The sequence below is a fragment of the Polypterus senegalus genome, chromosome 12, assembly GCF_016835505.1.
Source record: "Polypterus senegalus isolate Bchr_013 chromosome 12, ASM1683550v1, whole genome shotgun sequence".
In the NCBI taxonomy this organism is placed as follows: domain Eukaryota; kingdom Metazoa; phylum Chordata; class Cladistia; order Polypteriformes; family Polypteridae; genus Polypterus; species Polypterus senegalus.
Genome location: NC_053165.1, coordinates 37,330,433 through 37,348,971, shown reverse-complemented (window position 1 = coordinate 37,348,971; position 18,539 = coordinate 37,330,433). Strand labels below are relative to the sequence as shown.

Here is an 18,539-nt window from a genome sequence, read left to right as displayed (position 1 = left end):
ATTGAAAACACATCAAGCAGCTTACCCTACTGTGTAGTGAAAACAGGGGGAACACTTCAAATTTCAATAGAGAGGCTCAGGAGAGTTATCTACTAATCTTGCTTTATTCACTCCTCTGATGTAAAGTGTATTTATTTTATTTATTAAGAAAAAAATATTTAAAGAGACATTCAAATCAATAGTAAACATTAATTAGCAACCAAAAAAAAAGAAGTAGCTAAAGGGAAAGTATGAGTTATTCAGTACAGTTTAACTGTCACAGAATTTTCAATAGAACTAGTAAAGCATCTTTATTTCTAAATGAAAACAGCTGCTGTAGTAATTCACACCTGAACTTTTTACGTGCCATTTCTCAGCATCCATCTATTTTCTAAGCACACTTCATCCTGAGCAAGGTCATGTGGAAGCTGGAGTTAAACCCAGCAAGAATCGGACACAAGGATCCCTAGACAAGATGCCACTGCATTGTGAACACAAACACATGCACACACAGACACACACCCTATTGCCATTTTGGACTATGAGGAAACGGAACCAACATATAAGGTAATGTATGCATCTCTGCAAAACAGAATAAAATGTTATTCAAACATACAAAATACATTTTTAAAACACAGAAACAAAAAAAAAAAGTGAGCCCATGCCCACGGGCAGATATCTCTTTTTACCTGACAAGACAATGAGTTTAGAGAAAGAGCTGTTTTCAGGGATATGCAATCCCAGGTTGCAGTCTTGTGATCTTGCATCACAGGCTGTTTGTTCAACCTGCTATCCTGTAGCTGTTATCCAGAATACCTGTTATGGAGCATCTTATAAATTTAGCTCTGGTGCAAATTTTAAATTACTTCATAACCAAAAATTAAGGAGCATAATTAGACCAAGAGATAAAACCAGATCCTCCAACAGGGGTACGTGTAATAGTAGTAGTAACTTAATTCAAATTAAATCAAAAAATATATCACTAGTTCGGAAACATCTTTGCAGTTTTAAATGCTGCTTATTAAACATTCACTCCCTTGGAAATAAAGCTGTTTTGGTAAATGAAGTACAAAATCTGATCTGTCTTTTCTCATTGAAACATGACTTAGTAAATCTGACACTCTCCCTTGAGGAACATGGCCCAGACACAGACAGACAGACATCGTTTTTAAGCACCCAACACACGTTTATTTACAATATATTATATACAAGTGCACACACAACCCCCAAAATTCCCCCAAGTCCAGTCTTCACAATGCTTGTTCTTGAACGTCTCTGACCACCTCCACTCCTCTCCTCCCAAGCTCTCTCCTCTTCCACTCGACTCCAGCCATCAAATGGAGGGAGGCGGCCCCTTTTATACACACCCGGACGTGCTCCAGGTGCCTCCAGACTATCTTCCGCCGGCACTCCCCAGGGTGGCGGAAGTACCGGCTGCGCACCCGGAAGCACTCGGGTGTCCCTGGTCTTCTTCCCCAGCACTTCCGGGTGTGACAGAAGTGCCGAGGGCCAGGGCTCCAAAGGCATTAGGGCGCCCCTTGGCGGTGACCACGGGCCCCTATGGGGTTGAGCTTCCAAGCTCAGTTCCTGTGGTCCTCAAAGCCACCAGGGCGGTTGCCCCCACATGGTCTGGGGGAGGCGTAAGCCCTCCTCCGGTCCTCTGGGGCGTCCCGGCTGGATACCACCCCCAGCCACCTGTGACACCCTTTACCTGAGGTGTCACCAAATGGATACAAATTCCTTCATTAATCTAGAGGTACTGATCGAGGAGGCAGCCTTGGAATAATTCAATGTGGCAAAATGCAGAACGCAAAAATTTAGGGGAATTTACATCCTTTGAGGCACTCATATTAAATATAAAAACAGATTTCAGTACAATTACAGTACTAAGCTACAGACCACCAGGAACAAATTCTTTGTTTTGGACTGAATTTGGCAGCCTTTGATCTAATTTAGCTATACATTATGATCATGTAGTGTTGATGGGATACATATTGGGAAACTTTCAGCAAGACTTTCAGCAAATGTTTTATTTATTTGTTAAACTCCGTAGGATTTTGTTAGTTTGTCAATGGTCTAAATCATAATCATAACCACACATTAGATCTAATAATAAATTCAAAATTTAAATATTATTCAATTAAATTAAGTTAGTACTGATCACTACTTAATTACAACTGATTTGGTTGTGCCCTTACCAAAACATTCATGGATTAAAACAAAGACAGTGCGACACCTAGATTATAACTCAAAATATCTACAATTTTGAAACAGAGTAAGTATAAAATACCAACAGACTTTTGCAGGACAGACTTTATGAACTTTTTTAATGACAAAACCAAAAATATAAGATCCCAGATCTCAGTGTAAACCTAATACTAGTTTGGCAAACCCTGTCTCGCATTGCATACACCACTTTATAAATTTTAATCTTGGAACAGAACAGGAAGTCTTAACTTTTAATTTCAAAAATTAATCCTACCATTTGTTCCTTAAATCCAGCACCAACAAAGCTAATAAAAAGTTCAATGGATATTCCTGCAGCACCTATTCTTAAAATTATCAATAGCTTATTAATGAATGCTGCAGTTCCTGATGTACTAAAATTGTCAATTAGCACACTATTACTTAAAAATAAAAAATAAAAAATCTGACCAAGAATCACATACACTTAATTATTGACCCATTTCAAATTTTCCCTCCCACTCTAATATACCTGAAAAAGTACGGTTCAATCAGTTTTGCCTTACACATCAATTTATTTGAGAAATTCTAGTCTGGCTTCCACACCAGTCATAGTACAGAATCATCAATAACACGTGTTGTAAACTACATTCTGACATCCTCTAATGAAGGAAATTCCACTAAAATTATGTTGTTAGATTTAAGCGTATAGTTTGATACTGTTGACTATTTTACTGCAAAGGCTGGAAAATGACATTGGTCTCACAGGCACTGTCCTTGCCTGGTTTAGTTCAAATACATTCATTAATTTTGACTTGAACACAGATGACATGCAGTTTTCTTTTAGACCAAATGATGTTTCTCCTACAGTGTTCTTAATTAGATGTGCTAGTGTGTTAAAGGTGTGGATAGATGAGAATTGCATGTCTTTGAACACAGATAAAATAAAAATGTTAATGATTGGAGGGAATGATTACAACAATATTTTGTCATTATTTAACTGAGCTAGAAACACCATTAGGTTTATTGAATCAGCCCACAATCCAGGCATTAGCTTTGGCATTAGTATGTCACTTAACACACACATTACAAAACTATTCAAAATATGTTTTTTTCAAATTAAAAATGTTGGAAAATTAAGGTCTTTTCTAAATATATAAGGAGAAATTAATTCACACATTTGTTTCTAATAGGATTCTTAAGTCCATACATTGGCTCCCAGTTAAGTTTAGGGCATATTTCAATATTTAAAAATCCTCTTTTTAACAAATAAAGCATAAATTGTCAAGGCCCTGCTTACTTATCTGAACATATCATTACTTACAAACCTGAGCGCACGGTATCACGGTATTTTGTCGTCATTTAACTCAGTTGGAATCCCAATTAATTTTACTGAATCAGCCCGCAATCTAGGTGTTATCTTTGACTCTAGCATGTCATTTAAAGCGCATATTACAAAGTTGTCCAAAACATGTTTTTTCCATCTTAAAAATGTTAGGAAATTAAGGCGCTTTCTAAATAAACAGGATTGTGAGAAATTAATTCATGCATTTATCTCTAGTAGGATTGACTACTGCAATGCGGTGTTCACTGGCTGTTCAAACTGTTCTCTATACAGCCTCCAGTTAATCCAAAATGCGGCTGCAAGAATTATTACAAGAACAAGAAAATATGAACACATAACCCCAGTTCTTAAATCTTTACACTGGCTCCCAGTTAAGTTCAGGGCAGATTTCAAAATCCTCATTTTAACATATAAAGCATTCAATGGCCAAGGTCCGGCTTACTTGTCTGAACTTATCATGACTTACAAACCAGAGCGCACATTAAGATCTCAAGATGCCGGTCTGCTTAGGATTCCAAGGATTAATAAAATAACAGTGGGAGGTCGAGCTTTTAGTTACAGGGCCCCTAAACTGTGGAATGGTCTTCCTGCTTCCATAAGAGATGCCCCTTCAGTCTCAGCCTTTAAATCCCGGCTGAAGACTCACTACTTCAGTTTAGCATATCCTGACTAGAGCTGCTGATTAACTGTACAAACTGCATCTCTGTTGTTAGTCATTAGCACTATAACATAAGTAACATGATAATTATATTTGAATACTAACCCTCGCCTATTCTGTTTCTTTTCTCGGTACTCAAATGTGGCCATTGGTGCCACGGCCCACCTGCCAAGTTGTTTGCCTGCCTATGGTAAAGTCATCCCTGATGGAGGATCACAGGAATCATGGGAAAGAGGGTCCTTTCATCGAGCAACGCGTTTCAGCCGTGGCATGGCCAAATGGGGAGGCAGCTAGATGGATGAGGTCTCCAGGACTCTAAAAATATCCAAACCTAATTATGTCATATCATCTACTGTTAAACCGTACTTCTAAAATTTTTATTATTATGCTGTCTTAAGGAATTGTTCTGTTCTGTATATTGTATTGTATTGACCCCCTACTTTTGACACCCACTGCACGCCAACCTACCTGGAAAGGGGTCTCTTTGAACTGCCTTTCCCGAGGTTTCTTCCATTTTCCCTACAAGGTTTTTATTGGGAGTTTTTTCTTGTCTTCTCAGAGAGTCAAGGCTGGGGGGCTGTCAAAAGGCAGGGCCTGTTAAAGCCCATTGCGGCACTTCCTGTGTGATTTTGGGCTATACAAAAATAAAATGTATTGTATTGTAAACTGTATCATCTCAACATACTGGCCTGCTTATGACTCCAAGGATTAATAAAAGGACAGTGGGAGGTCAAGCTTTAGTTACAGGGCTTTGAAGCTGTGTAACGGTTTGCCTGCTACTATAAGTGGTGCCCCTTCAGTTTTATCTTTTAAATCCAGGCTGAAGACTTACTATTTTAATTTAGCATACCCTGAGTAGCACTGCTGTGTACATTACATCTCTGTTGACAGTCATTAGTACTAAAATATAAGTAACACAATATTAATACACTGTTACTAACCCTTCCATATCCTGTTTTCTTCTTGATTTACTCATGTGGCACTTAGTGCCATTGCTCTACTGCCAAGTTGTTTGCCTATCTATGGAAAAGGTATCTCAGAAAAAGAAGCACTGGAACCGGGTAGTAGGGTCCTTTTATCATAGGGAGGCAGCCTGTTGGCCGAGGTCTCCCTGACTCTGAACCGTTATCTGGCTTGTCTAATTTTCTATAATCTTTCAGTTGGTCTAAAACTAACTGATGGACAGATATAGTTACCGTTAACTTATGTCAATTAGTTTCTACTTTGTTTTTGATGTATACAAACAAATCTGTATCTTATTTGTGATAGTTCTAAATTTAGTGAGTGGTGTAATTTATTCTTGCATTTTAACTTGAGAGTTGTTGTGGCACTCTGCACCTGCACTTGGTAAGGAGCACTGTGCAAGAACAAAGTAGTGTGTGCTATTGTCTTGTATTTCTGAGGTGGCAATGACAGATCAGCTTCTAGCTCTGTAAAGTGTATTACTTTTGTTCTGTTTTGTGCATTCTATGCACCCCATTTTTTGATACCCATTGCATGCCCAGCCTGCCTGGAAGGAGGTCTCTTTCTGAATTGCCTTTCCCAAGATTTCTTAGATTTTTTGGGCGGGATTTTTTTCTTCTTTTGTTAGGGAGTCAAGGTTGGGAGTCTGTCAAAAAACAGCGTCTATTAAAGCCCACTAAGGCATTTATTGTGTGATTTAGGGTATACAATAAATAAATTGTTGTTGTTGAATTTAGTATGTGTAGTGGTTATAAAACTTTTTTTTCTTGCAACCCAACTTTACCTTTTTTGTGTCTTTGGGACCCACAATCACCACGGACACCATCCATGGTATCCCCTTTGTACAACCACTGCCATTCGTAGTCCCAGGGGAATGAGGGTGAAGGTTGTCCCTTGGTGTATCTCAAACATGGGTCAGTGCAGGATTAAAGACGTTGTCTTAAGGAGCCTGCAGCAACCAGTCACTAGGCTTTCCTCAGACTGTTCATGACCCTTTCCATTCACTAATATTGTAAATCACAACTCAGCACAACCCAAGGTCAGACATCAATTCTCTCAACCCATATTTTAAGAAACAGTGAATTAGGGAAATTTGAAGCACAATAACTAGAAAGTTATACTCCAAAGAAGACATTTTGAACAATGTCCAGTAGACATGGAATAATACAATTCACAATTGAACATTATATTTACCTCTTTATGATTGATCATACTTGGTTTCCCTATATTTTAGGGAATTTTCATATAATCTCAGGGAAACGAATTGAAGGGATTACTCACTTTGTTTCATTCGATTTAAATTGCAAAAGTATGATTAGTATTAAGCACTTTTTTTATTTTAAAGAAATGTAATCAAAGAGACCACATGATTTAAAGCAAAGAAAACAACAAATTGGTTTACAAAGATGAAAAAAATTACTTTTGCAATGATAATAAATTAAATTTCCACAAAATTTTCATTAACCACCACCGCCTTCTAAAGTGGCATTAATATCTGATTTCTTAACCAAACTGAATCTGATCTCCATGTATACTACTAGTTTTAACATGATTAAAAGGAGGTGTTTTCCAGAAACACAAAATTAAGCAGCAATATCAGATAAAATTTTTAAGCTTGTTTATTAATCAAGATTATTATTCATTTTTCATCTGTAAGGCTCATATTTAAATTATTTAATCCTTACTTATTCAAAGAAAATCTTTTCAATTGAGAATTCATCTTTATATTTATGTAATGTTATTTATTATGTGTTAACTTATTTATTAATTAAATTATTGTTTATTCAATGGTGAAATGTAATGAAGTACAATTACTTCATTACTGTACTTAAGCATATTTTTAATGTATCTACATTTTACTCAAGTAGATTTAGCTGTGGATACTTTTGAGTTTTACTCCACTACATTTTACAGTAAATATCTCGCCTTTCTACTCTATTACATTTCTATGTGACTGTTACATTTTTCAGTCACATGAACGGTCCATTCTTTTCAAACGACTCTTTTCAGTGCAGTACATCCGGAAAGTATTCACAGCGCATCACTTTTTCCACATTTTGTTATGTTAAAGCCTTATTCCAAAATGGATTAAATTCATTTTTTACTCAGAATTCTACACACAACACCCCATAATGACGTCAAAAAAGTTTACTTGAGATTTTTGCAAATTTATTAAAAATAAAAAAATTGAGAAAGCACATGTACATAAGTACACACAGTCTTTGCTATGAAGCTCAAAATTGAGCTCAGGTGCATCCTGTTTCCCCTGATCATCCTTGATATGTTTCTGCAGCTTAATTGGAGTCCACCTGCAGTAAATTCAGTTGATTGGACATGATTTGTAAAGGCACACACCTGTCTATATCAGGTCCCACGGTTGACAGTTTATGTCAGAGCACAAACCAAGCATGAAGTTAAAGGAATTGTCTGTAGACCTCCGAGACAGGATTGTCTCGAGGCACAAATCTGGGGAAGGTTACAGAGAAATTTATGCTGCTTTGAAGGTCCCAATGAGCACAGTGGCCTCCATCATCCGTAAGTGGAAGTAGTTCAAAACCATCAGGACTATTCCTAGAGCTGGCCAGCCATCTAAACTGAGCGATCAGGGGAGAAGGGCCTCAGTCAGGGAGGTGACCAAGAACCCGATGATCACTCTGTCAGAGCTCCAGAGGTTCTCTGTGGAGAGAGGAGAACCTTCCAGAAGGACAACCATCTCTGCAGCAATCCACCAATCAGGCCTGTATGGTCGAGTGGACAGACGGAAGCCACTCCTTAGTAAAAGGCACATGGCAGCCTGCCTGGAGTTTGCCAAAAGGCCCCTGAAGGACTCTTAGACCATGAGAAAACAAAATTCTCTGGTCTGATGAGACAAAGAATGAACTCTTTGGTGTGAATGCCAGGTGTCACGTTTGGAGGAAACTAGGCACTGCTCAACATCAAGCCAATACCATCCCTACAGTGAAGCATGGTGGTGGCAGCGTCATGCTGTGGGGATGTTTTTCAGCAGCAGGAACTGGGAGACTAGTCAGGATAAAGGGAAAGATGACTGCAGCAATGTACAGACATATCCTGGATGAAAGCTGCTCCAGAGTGCTCTTGACCTCAGACTGGGGCGACGGTTCATCTTTCAGCAGGACAACGACCCTAAGCACACAGCCAAGATATCAAAGGAGTGGCTTCAGGACAACTCTGTGAATGTCCTTAAGTGGCCCAGCCAGAGCCCAGACTTGAATCCAATTGAACATCTCTGGAGAGATCCTAAAATTGCTGTGCACCGACGCTTCCCATCCAACCTGATGGAGCTTGAGAGGTGCTGCAAAGAGGAATGGGTGAAACTGGCCAAGGATAGGAGCAGCAATTAAGCTGCCAAGTTTGTGGCATCATATTCAAAAAGACTTGAGGCTGTAATTGATGCCAAAGGTGCATCGACAAAGTATTGAGCAAAGGCTGTGAATACTTATGTACATGTGATTTCTGTTTTTTTATTTTTAATAAATTTGCAAAAATCTCAAGTAAACTTTTTTCACGTTGTCATTATGGGGTGTTGTGTGTAGAATTCTGAGGAAAAAAATGAATTTAATCCATTTTGGAATAAGGCTGTAACATAACAAAATGTGGAAAAAGTGATGCGCTGTAAATACTTTCCAGATGCACTGAAACATGAGAACTGATTCATAAGCACAAACAAATCAATTCAGGAGTGTGGTACTGGAATTCTAAAATGCGTGTATTATGCCATCAGCTTGCTTTGTTTAAATGATTAAATAGCAAGTGAAAGTAGTGCTATCTGATTCATGTTTAATTTAATCATCATAGTTGACGAATAAGAACTCTTTCATTGATCATTTTCTCATTATCACATAAATGTAATATCAACACATTTGTATTACAATATATGAATGGTTTTGTACAATTTGTTACTGGACTTGTGTATTGACATTTTTGCATTACTACATCTACCATCAGGGTGACTCATGTGCTCAACCTGGGGCACTGCTTGCAAAGGGGCCTTCACATGTACCAGAAAAAAAAAGGAATAACATGAAAGCCCAAGTTTTTACTGACAGTACAGACACTCAACAACAACATGCTGTCCAGCTCCCACCACTATCACACTTCAAACCCCACTAAAATAAACTAGTACAATTACACCTAAATAAAACAAGTTTTACAACAAAAATATGGGTAAGTAGGGCATGATCAGAGTAGATGTCTAATGAGTCACTTTTATGAGATTGAACATTTGATATGTTACCGTGCCGCAAAATGGAAAATGGATGGTCATTCAAAGTGGGAGCCCAGTGCAGCAAAAATGGAAGTAAAGTGAAGTATTGAGAATGTGACCTTAACTGAAGTTCAGTTTATGAAGTGTTAATATGCATCATTCATAATTAAAACGCACAACCTATTTTTGTATTTAACACGTCTTACATTCAGTAGGCGCGCCTAACTCCATATTATACTGTTGAATAAGGGAATACATTGGACTAGTACTTTTACTTTAAGTATATTTTCAAGCATGTACTTTCTTACTTTTTCTTAAGTAGAAAGTTCAATGGGGTACTTCAATTTTTACTACAGTACATTTTGCTTCTTTATTTACACTTTTACTTAACACTAGAATCCCTAAAGCCTACAAAAAAACTCATAATCCCAGACCACCTTAAACTCCCTCGCACCTCCTCATCATCTTTTGTTTTACAAATGAGTCGATCAGCACTGGCAGCATGCAGCCTGCCATCCCATCCCTCACCAATGCAGCTTTAGTCGTACAGAAAGTTCTCCCAGCTTAAGTCTGTTTATCTAGGTGTGAGGTGCCTTGAATTGTATAGGGTAAATAATATATCGTTATTTGGAATACATGCATGTGTGTTCCGTGTCTACAACGATGTGTGTAAATGCTGGATGACAGGAAATGTGAGGCAAGAAAAGTTGAACACATAACTGAAACAGAAATTTTTTTCATGTTGCATTAATAATTGGCAAAATGCTGACATGAAGTGTTTAATATGTGAAGACTGAAGTCCAAATATCAAATAAACACTTTCACAAAAGGCACAGATATAACAAAACAAGTGCGCTTTTTTTCTAGAATTTAACCAAAGTAAAGGAAATTGGGACTAGGTAGGACACTCACACATATATGTCTGCTTGGCAGGTGCACAGGTAAGAACTGCTGTCTCCAAGTTGTGAAGTTGCGGTTTCGATCCCGGGTCCTTCACTCATCAGCTCTTTTGAATAGTAAGTGTCTATTATTATTACTATTATAGAATAAAAACATAAATTTGATTTATTTGAGTCTGTAACACCTGCTGCAGATTTATGGTACTTGTAAAAAGTTAGTGTTTTGTTTTATTATTTACTGTTATTCTGTCAGTCACATTCATGCTCCCCCTGATCTGACACTGTTAGTTTTCAAATAAACACATGCTGTAACATAGGTGAACTCAGATGAGGATTGTACATCGAAGAAAGAGAAACGCAAGAAATGTCCACTCACACACAAGAACAACGCAGCTGCACCATGCATAAACGCAAAAGATGGCACCATTTGGATGCAGCAAGAGGTTGGGTATCATCCTGCCAATAAAATTGTCCTTCAACAACAAGCGAGCAATTCACCCAAAATGAATAAGTCTGTCTGCCTTCTCAGTACCATTGCTTTGCTCACGTACTGAAGTGACTTACAGCTGCAGGTGGAAGCTCCTGTCGCACTTTACACAACAGTTGTTACAGCTCTGCCTTTGTCCAGAAATGGCTCCTTAAGCTTTATGACCTTAGTCTTGGAAAGTCTTTCTCCCATTAGGACGACTGGGATCTTTTCCTGAATAAGGAGTGGCATTGCACATGTACTTTGTCAGCATGCCTGTGTCGATCAAACACAGATAGCTCTACAGTCTACTTGTGACTTTATGCTGTAGCAAGATAAGTAAATCAATATAGGTAAAAAAAAAAATTCGATGTGGCATACAAGTAACATATAAATGTTTTTTTTATATATATATATTAACCCTCACAAAACAATCACAAATAGAACTTTGCACAATACCTTGGCAAGCTCTGATTGCTCTGATCATTTTTACAGCGTGGATACAAGGGGGTGGGGGCACAATGGCGCAGTGGGTAGAGCTGCTGCCTTGCAGTTAGGAGACCCGGGTTCACTTCCCGGGTCCTCCCTGCATGGAGTTTACATATTCTGCCCGTGTCTGCGTGAGTTTCCTCCCATAGTCCCAAAGGTTAGGTGGACTGGCGATACTAAATTGACCCTAGTGTGTGCTTGGTGTGTGGGGGGTGTGTGTGTGTGCAGACCTCCATGACCCTGTAGTTAGGATATAGTGGGTTGAATAATGGATGGATGGATATAAGGGAAAGGCATTAAAGCTATACCAACCACAAAGGCAGCCCCTTCCCAACAGTGATGTCACATTGACCAATGATCTCTACACATTTTTGCCTGCTTTGATTCTAGCAAAGCTTAATTTTACTCCACCTGGAAAGATTATAGCCACAGAGGATGCCAAACCTCCCACCTTCACACTGAGAATCTGTAATGTATGATGCATGCTGCAGATGGTTAATCCATGTAAAGCTGGTGGACTAGACAGAGTTTCAGAACAGTTGCGTAGAAACTGTGCTGAGCAGCTTGCCAAGGCATTCACAAACATCTTTAACCTCTCCTTCATGTTAGAAATGATCCCAGGATGCCTTAAGTCAGCCATTATTATAGCAATACAGTAGAAAGCCAACATCAGTAATATGAATGACTATCATCTAATCGCTCTGACACCAATAATCATGAAATGCTTTGAAAGACTGTGGTCCTCCGTGGACTCCTATAAATTTGCTTACAGAGCTAATAGATACACAGAGGATGCCATCTCTCTAATTGTGCACACTGCCCTGACTCATCTAGTGGGACAGGGCACATACAGTTGGGTCCATAAATATTTGGACAGAGACAACTTTTTTCTAATTTTGGTTCTATACATTACCACAATGAATTTTAAATGAAACAACTCAGATTCAGTTGAAGTGCAGAACTTCAGCTTTAATTCAGTGGATTGAACAAAAAGATTGCATAAAAATGTGAGGGAACTAAAGCATTTTTTAACACAATTCCTTCATTTCAGGAGCTCAAAAGTAATTAGACAATTGATTCAAAGTCTATTTCATGTGCAGGTGTGGGCAAATCCGTCATTATGTCATTATCAATTGAGCAGATAAAAGGCCTGGAGTTGATTTGAGGTATGGTGCTTGAATGTGGAAGGTTTTTGCTATGAACAGACAACATGCGGCCAAAGGAGCTCTCCATGCAGGTGAAAGAAGCCATCCTTAAGCTACGAAAACAGAAAAAACCCATCCAAGAAATTGCTACAATATTACGAGTGGCAAAATCTACAGTTTGGTACATCCTGAGAAAGAAAGCAAGCACTGGTGAACTCAGCAAAGACAAAAGTGGTGGATGATCACAGAATCATTTCCATGGTGAAGAGAAACCCCTTCACAACAGCCAACCAAGTGAACACCACTCTCCAGGGGGCAGGCATATCGATATCCAAGTCTACCATAAAGAGAAGACTGCATGAAAGTAAATACAGAGGGTGCACTGCAAGGTGCAAGCCACTCATAAGCCTCAAGAAAAGAAAGGCTAGGTTGGACTTTGCTAAAGAACATCTAAAAAAGCCAGCACAGTTCTGGAAAAACATTCTTTCGACAGATGAAACCAAGATCAACCTCTACCAGAATGATGGCAAGAAAAAAGTATGGAGAAGCCGTGGAACAGCTCATTATCCAAAGCATACCACATCATCTGTAAAACACGGTGGAGGCAGTGTGATGGCTTGGGCATGCATGGCTGCCAGTGGCACTGGGACACTAGTGTTTATTGATGATGTGACACAGGACAGAAGCAGCCGAATGAATTCTGAGGAGTTCAGAGACATACTGTCTGCTCAAATCCAGCTAAATGCAGTCATATTGATTGGGCAGCGTTTCATGATACAGATGGACAATGACCCAGAACATACAGCCAAAGCAACGCAAGAGTTTATTAAAGCAAAGAAGTGGAAACTTCTTGAATGGCCAAGTCAGTCACCTGATCTTAACCCAAATGAGCATGCATTTCACTTGTTGAAGACTAAACTTCCGACAGAAAGGCCCACAAATAATCAGCAAATGAAAGCATTAAAAAGGAGGAAACCCAGCTTCTGGTGATGTCCACAAGTTCAAGAATTCAGGCTGTCACTGCCAGCAAAGGGTTTTCAACCAAGTATTAGAAATGACATTTTATTTCCAGTTATTTAATTTGTCCAATTACTTTTGAGCCCCTCAAATAAAGGGATTGTGTTAAAAAAAATGCTCTAGTTGCCTCACATTTTTATGCAATCTTTTTGTTCAACCCACTGAATTAAAGCTGAAAGTCTGCACTTCAACTGCATCTGAGTTGTTTCATTTAAAATTCATTGTGGTAATGTACAGAACCAAAATTAGAAAAAAAGTTGTCTCTGTCCAAATATTTATGGACCTAACTGTACATAAGGATGCTATTTGTAGACTATATCTCTGCTTTCTCAACCATTGTCCCCTACCTTAGCTTCCTGTCCAAGCACCAGCAGGTGGTATGGCTGGGCTCCCATTTCTCCTCCACCATAACCTTGAACACAGGCACACTGCAAGGCTGTGTACTGAGCCCAATACTCTACTCTCTCTTTACTCAAGATTGTGTACTTGCATATACCGCCAATACCATCACAAAATCTGCAGATCACACTACAGTGATTAGGTTAATTTCCAACAATGACGAATCAGCCTACAGAGCTGAGGTGAAAAATCTACTGAGATGTTCACAGAGTAACCTATCACTGTTGTTCAGATGCTCAGACCAAGGAGCTCATAGTCAATTTCAGAGGATCACATGATAAGGGCCATGCTCCAGTTTTCATCAATGGGAACAAGGTGAAGTGTGTATCAAGCTTTAGGTTCCTGGGAATATATATCACTAGGGACATTTCATGGACGGCTAAATCCATGGCATTGCTAAAGAGGGCACAGCAACGTCTACTCTTCTTAAGAATGTCAAAAAAAGCTGACCTCTCTCAACAAGTGCTGCTGAACTATTACCACAGCACCACAAAGCGTATATTGACCAATTGTATTGTATTTGTTTTTTTTTATCTCAGCTGTACAGCTGCTGATTGGAAAGCTCGATAGCAGATTGTGTCAAGAGGGCAGAGTATTTCCAGGTTGCAGCTTCCAGCACTGGAGGATATATCTATTGCACACCCTGCCTCTGGAAAGCCAACAGCATCTGTATGGAATCGATTCACACATGCCAGAGTCTATTTGAACTTCTCCCATCTGGTAAATGCTGTGAGCCTTTCAATCGCAGACCTTGAGGCTCAGAGACAGTTTCATCCCAAGAGCTATAAACACACTTGGTCAATCCATTAAGTGCTCCCCGGTACAGCACTTTATACCAAATGTATAAGTACATTGTACTTATGTTTTCATATTGTATATTTTTATTTTTTATTGTGATATTTGTCATTTTATGGGAGAATTACTGTTTTGTGGAGGAGCTGCACATTGTTCACAGTACAATGAGATTCAAAGACAATCAAGGAATTCAATTCAATTAATAGAGGAGAAAATAGTCATTGCACATTTTTGTCACTTGGTTTATCTGACTTGAGACAGATAACTACTGTACTCCCAAAACACGAACGTTAACCATAGTTTAATCAGGTGTATCATGTGACATATCATATCACTGACATATAATGTCAAGTGACAACCTCCTCAATGGAGCTCTGAAGGTCTGCAGCTTGACTCATCTGGAGTTACTGCTGTTTCATGAATTATCAAATTAACATTGTTGACTGCCACCTGCTGTAATAATTTTCTAATAACGAGCAGAGAGTTGGCTTCAAATCTGCAGCAGTCAGGAGCATAGAAAAGAAAAAAATAAAGAATGACAAAGCAGCTTTTGTTGCTTTTGCAGGTATGTTTTACAAATCTTCAATCAGTAAGTTCAATAGTTGTAGAAGTGGTTTTTACTATTAGTAGCAGTATTTTATATTAGTAGTAGTAGTAGTAGTAGTTATTGTTGTTGTACTTTATATTATTTTTATTATTAGTGGTACTATTTTTATTAGTAGCAGCAGTAGTAGTAGTGTTAAAATTGTTGTATAACATGCCAAGTAATAAAAGAGTAACACCACAATACGCTGGACCATTATTATTATTACTAATTAAGCCCTCGTTTATAAAGGAAACAAAATAAATGTATATCAATGCCATTAAATACCACTGAAGTCCAAATCAATGGGTTGCCCACCAAAATGCACCAACCTTTCAGTTACCAGTTTTTCTAAACTTAAGCTGATCAAGCTACTGTATACTTAACGTCATCCACGGCACAAGATCAAATAAGCAGTTTGGCTGTCATCAGCATCAACTCAGACCTGGCACAGAATCTGTCCTGTGGAGACCTAATAAAGGCCTATTCAAATGGTGGCCCGCAAACACACTTCAGAAATTCCTACAGTAGTAGAGACCATGAATGCAACACTCCGCATAGCCTAGAAACATTAAACCCACAATGCAGTGCTTTTTATGTGTCTCGAAATGGTGGTAGTAGCCTATTATATAGTGATTTTTTTTTTGTGACAGTATGCGCAGGTGTACCGGCATCTCTGCCGCAACGCCTGGTCGTGGCATCGACTAGATATATTAAATAAGTAAATTGTGTGTAGAGTCTTATAATCATTTGCAAAAAAACCACGTTCGCGCTCACTTAATGAAACTGGAAAACAACTAACTCAACAACTTACTCCAACAAAAGCATTGTTACTGACAAGCACTGGTTGGCCCTCCACTCAAATGCTTCGATCCTGTGGATTCATGGCTGTTACGAGGACGACGATCAGGCTTTGATACTCAAAGCAAAGGACGAATTAGAAAGACTGCAGTTAATGAAAACATGAGAAAAGTCTGGAGTTTTCTTTCAAACTCAAATAAATTAAGCACTGATTGCTTTGCGGGACTACATAACAAGTTTGTGTAGAATGTACAGTTCATTATTAACCTGAGGTTAATATTCTTCAATTTCGGAAATTCTGTCTTTGTAATTTTAAACACAATCAAACACAATATTATGCCGGAAAGTACACCTACGCAGGTGACATAATGGTAGCGACCCGAGTAAGTGCAGGAAACCTAGATAAAGAGTTTATGTATATCCTGGAGACCCGGACCAGATATGTCAGCAATGCGCAGAGTTCTGCCTTGGATTCAATATTATCTTTAACAGATGCCACAAACATGCGTCACTCACAGAAAATCGAATGAAAAGTATTCAACTACTCAAACCAGTTTATATTATGATTAAGGGATCAGCAGGGAACACAAAGCTTCCCCTCAAACCACTGAAAAACGCGTTCTGATATGTTTTTGTTTTAAAACTAAATTGAGGACAATGTCAATTCCTCTACAGTCAGAACTTGTCGAAGTGAAATTCTGATTAAAATCGAGACAAATGAAACTCAAGAGAGCCAATGACACTTACATGTATCACTCGATAACCTGACTGATGCAACCGGCAAGGAAAGAGAAAAAGGAAAGCATGGCTGGAAATGGAAGTGACATAAGCAAAGTTTCCCCGCCCCTAACCATAGACTGATGCATTTCTGGCCGTCACTGTTGTATCAGCGTTCAAGCGTGGCTGCGCCTCCTAGAGAATCTTTACAGTACTACTGTATTTTTGTATTAACCATACGCCTTACTTTTATTTCATTCTCGACGTAATTATCACTAGAGAATATAGTCTAGCGGTTTCATAAGGCTGCTATACTCCCATATCTCAAAGAAAGAAAGTGATACATTGAATATTGTCTTAAACGCTAAATAACGTTACATGTGAGGAACCTTTAATCTAATTACGACATTTTAAAAGTAGATACTCCCGCAATTCCTTACTCTTTTTCAATTCGTATATATAAAAAATAAAGCAAACAAACTGTTTAAATTAGCAGATTGTCGAGAAAAGAGAGCATAGGGACAAGAGTACACTGCAAAAACGAAATCTATGCAAGTAAAACTTTTTATACCAAGCAATTAGATGTTGTTATTTTTATTACAAGATGTATTGACTTATGAAGAAAGTTGTATTTAAGAATATTTAGTTTGCTTTAAGAAATATCATGAAATAACATTTTCTTACTGCATTGACAGATTTGACTTTTTTAATAACAGCATCACAACTCCTGTTTCATGCTACTTTTTTCCAGTTTTTCATATGCATTTGTGTTTTGTAGTCACTAAAATGAAGTTTTGTATTTTGATACACTCCTTTTATAATGGTGCCATAGAGTTTACCCCATGTTGATCACAAATGTAAGTAATAATTTTAGTGTACTATTGATGTAACAATATTACTGCTATTACTAATGCTAGTACTGCTTGGTAGATTCCTTATTGATTCCAAGAGGAAATGCAGCCCACATAAATTAAAAGCAATCAGATATACAGTACTTTGGCCTTCATGTTAAAACTATTTTTTTTTTAAATTACAGTACATTAAAGTGGTGTCCTTCGGGGATCAGTGCTGGGGCTGCTAATCATTTATACATAAAAGATCTGGACAAGAATGATTAATATGTGGGTTAAGTTTGCATGATAAACCTGGTGTAAGGGCAGATAATGTAGAATCAGCTAAATTGTCACATGAGTATTTATTTAAATAGCATACAGGCTTGGGCAGATTTGTGGCAGGTGAAATTTAATATACATTAATACATTTAAAGTTCTGTAGGTTTTTATTAAATACAAATTATTTTTACTAGTACTTGAATTTCATATTCATAAAATAAAATGGGTAGGCATTTTTAGGGATAAAGGAATAACTAGTAAGTTCCAAAGACATACTTTGTCGTGGCAAATATTTTTGATATCAACAAAAGCTGCTCAATGTTCCCTTGACTTAAGTATTACTTTTTTAATTAAGCATAAAATGATTTAGCATTTCTGAAAAAATATATATATATTGTGGCAGGTGGTCAGGGACCTTGCCTTACCAGGACGCCTGGATCAGGGAAGGACCGGGAAGGGGGCAATATTGTCCCTGGACGCAAGAGTGCAGCCCCCCTGATTTCCATCCAGGACCACAACTGCAGAGCTGGGAAGCGCAACCCTGTGAGGGTCCGTGGTCCAACCAAGGGGCTGTCTGGATGGTTCCTGAGCCCTGGAGGACAGCACTTCCACCACACTAGGACACTAGGAAGTGCTGCCACTCCAGGAACTGTGTATGCCCAGAGTGCTTCTGGGTGCAAGGGCAGCACTTCCGCCACACCAGGAAGTCCTGCCGGAAGACCATCATCAGCACTTGGAGCACATCCAGGGCATGATAAAAGG

The 18,539-nt window shown here is 38.5% G+C and overlaps 1 protein-coding gene across 1 annotated transcript in view; it reads right to left on the bottom strand.

Annotated features, from left to right (window-relative positions):
- Positions 1-16,773, bottom strand: part of iars1 (isoleucyl-tRNA synthetase 1) — a 103,588-nt gene extending 86,815 nt beyond the window's left edge. The window contains exon 1 of the mRNA XM_039770865.1: positions 16,696-16,773. The gene's annotated coding sequence lies outside the window, so the exon portion shown is untranslated. The remainder of the gene's footprint in view (positions 1-16,695) is intronic.
- Between the last annotated feature and the right edge of the window lie 1,766 nt (positions 16,774-18,539).